At 38.2% G+C, this 2,986-nt stretch overlaps 1 protein-coding gene across 1 annotated transcript in view; it reads left to right on the top strand.

The window, feature by feature from the left end:
* The window catches only part of LOC107676736 (receptor-type tyrosine-protein phosphatase delta-like), a 319,184-nt gene that overhangs the window by 28,419 nt on the left and 287,779 nt on the right, over positions 1–2,986 (top strand). The gene's annotated exons all lie outside the window — the stretch shown is intronic.

Raw genomic sequence — 2,986 nt, 5'->3', positions numbered from 1 at the left:
GTTAAATACCGTAATTTCATTAACTGATATAATGTTCATATACCAACCTATTGAAGCACTGAAATCTGTTTTGTACCTTTGTAATACACTGATAACCACCACATGCATGTGCTGATGAGAAAGTCACATGATGAACCAAAGCCCATCACAAGCAGCTTTTAAATAATAACATATATAGAAGGTGCACAGTGTCATTCACACAAACGCTAAACACCATCATGGTAACACACATGAAACTGAAATAATGCAATAAACATTCATTTAACAACATTGGGTGTAACACACAACCCTAATATACAAAACTGATAAGAAAAAACTAAGAAGAAACAGTTATTTAAACAAAAAAAACCCCATCAAATTTGAAATGTAACGCAGGGAATTCTGGGAATGTCAATTTACGGTTATTCACTGTAAATTATACAGTCTTCTTCACCTCTAAAAACGGTATACTACCGTAAAATTATATGTAATGTCCAATACAGTTTTTCACCGTATATATTTGAGGAACTTACCGTTAACCATTTAACAGGTTTTTACTGTAGCATTTTTTCAGTCTTTTACCGTTAAATTCACGGTAATTTTTTACAGCCTGTTGACAGTTTGACTAACTTAACCAGCTTTGAATGCTTGTATGGCAGTTCAGATAAAGCAGAAAATGAATCGTAGAAGAAACCACTGAACGCAGTCATGACTAAGGGATGCAGTCTCAGTTCAGTGATAGAGAATGTAAGTATAATTAATTGTATCGATCTACCGACACACAACATCATGTCTAGTATTAACTGTATTTGTCCGGGATCATTTTATTCCAGATTTAGGTCGTGTGCTTTGACAGGCGGATCCACAAACGGCAAACACTCGTTTCAATTGCAGCTTTTTGTAGTTGAGACACATAGAGATTCTGTTTTAATGTGATTAGCAGGTGATTCAGTGTGTGTGTGTGTGAGAGTGAGTGTGTGTGTGAGTGTGTGTGTGTGTGTGTGTGTGTGTGTGTGTGTGTGTGTGTGTGTGTAACCCCTGTCTCCCTCGTCCCGTGTCTCTTTAATTAGTTGTCATGATTTCTGACCTGTGTTCTCGGTCAAACGGCTGTGAAAGTGTCAGCGTCGAAACCTTCCCGTCTCATCGTGTTGTCTTTGAGCAGATGTGAGCGAGTCTGTTTGCTGTAAACCTGTGAAGATAACACCTCAGATCATCAATATTTGAACAGAAACCACTGCTACTGTCTGTGCGTGTCAGGCGCTAAATCACTTTTGACCGCAAGCATCACTTTCTCTGTCAAAACCAGCATTTCTGTTGTGAAGAAGTGCACTTAATCGTATTGAATGTGCACTTTTAAAAGCTGTACTTGCAGATAATATGAATGAAATAAAAGACACATTCATGACTATGTTTCTAAATGCACTTAAGTAAACATTTAAAAAGTGACCCGTCAAATTTAAAGTGCTTCTATAGACTTTATCCGCTAATTATCCCCTTCTTTTGAAAGTCTCGTTTTGTTATCACACATGTTGATTTTATTCATGTTTATCAGTAAGAGGTGATCTTCAAATGTCAACCCTGTTACCTTGGTTTGCTTCTGGACAGAAAACAGCTGTAAAAGTGGGTAGAAATATCAGCATCGAACTGTCCTTAAGGCACCTTGAGTTTCATGATGACCTCGAATGAAACTGTCAAGCCTGTTACCATCAACCCTGTTACCGAAGCACAGTTATCTCAAAAATGCATACAGATATATTCATTTGTCTTGAAATGGCACTGTTATTAATTACCTATTAAACACAAGATAGCACGTGTAACATCAGTTTATATAAGGCGCATGCGTGTTTCTCTACAGACATGGCACTAGTAATTTGCCCTTACAACCCGATTCGTTTTGCGGTGCTTGATGTCTTATTCTCTCTAATTGCCCTGTCATGAACGCCCGCTGAACTGTAATTAATTAGCCGTGTTCCTGGATGGCGGGCGGGTTTCACGTGTTCTCCTGTGCTAATGTGTTAAATCTCTGTTCATCTGCTGCTGTATCTCTGTGCATGTGAAGGGAGAATCACACTCTAACAGTCTTCACGTTTTGAAATCTCACGAGCATGTGTAAAAAAGTGATATATCTGCGCTTTAACGTTTGATGCATTATGAATGTGCTCTCATTAAAGATTCATGTGTTCTATTTCAGCGGTTAAGGTTGTCTTGGTTATTTTAATCACTGAATTGCAAACGAGGGTCTGCTCAGAACGCCGATGTGATACGAGGCCAGTTAAAGGTCTCTCTCTCTTGCTTCAGTCGTTTTAGTTTCTCTAGTAGTTAGAATCGGTGTGTGAGTGAATCAGAGGAGACTGAGGTGGCCCTTTCTTGTGAAATGACCTCCACATACCATCATTTTCCAGTGAAAGTTTGTGGAAAACTTCACTGAAGGTGCCTGTCATTCCCTTAAGAAAAGATGTGACTTAATTTGCTGTTTTTTCAGCACCTCGCGCTATGAGCGCTGCGTTTTTAAGACATCATGTAAAGTTAAAAATAGTTCAACTTTGAAAATGTGTCTGGAGATCCTGCGTTCTGATCCTCTCTGTCACAAATGTGTCTCTGTGAACGACTCCTCGCTGCACATGATATTTTTATGTGTGACAGTAACTGCAACATCATGATAAAATACACATAGAGTTTACACAATTTACATAGTTCTGTGCGCAAGTTTTTATTCAATATGGGTGTGTGGGAACACAGAGATGTGTGTCTGTGCAGATTTATAACTAGAGAAGGGATCAAATTATAAGAGCCAAAAAATAAATAAATAAATATTAATAATACATGTAAAATAAAAGTTGCATGCACCGAACAGATAATTGCAGAGTGGATGTGTGTCACTGCTGACCTCTGAACCCTTGTGCTCTCAGTTTTATTCATTATCATTCAGAATTTAATTATTATATAAATGTATACTCTCTCTCTCTCTCTCTCTCTCTCTCTCACACACACACACACACACACACAC

The sequence above is a fragment of the Sinocyclocheilus anshuiensis genome, unplaced genomic scaffold, assembly GCF_001515605.1.
Source record: "Sinocyclocheilus anshuiensis isolate Anshui unplaced genomic scaffold, SAMN03320099.WGS_v1.1 scaffold2186, whole genome shotgun sequence".
In the NCBI taxonomy this organism is placed as follows: domain Eukaryota; kingdom Metazoa; phylum Chordata; class Actinopteri; order Cypriniformes; family Cyprinidae; genus Sinocyclocheilus; species Sinocyclocheilus anshuiensis.
This window is presented reverse-complemented; position numbering and strand designations above follow the sequence as displayed.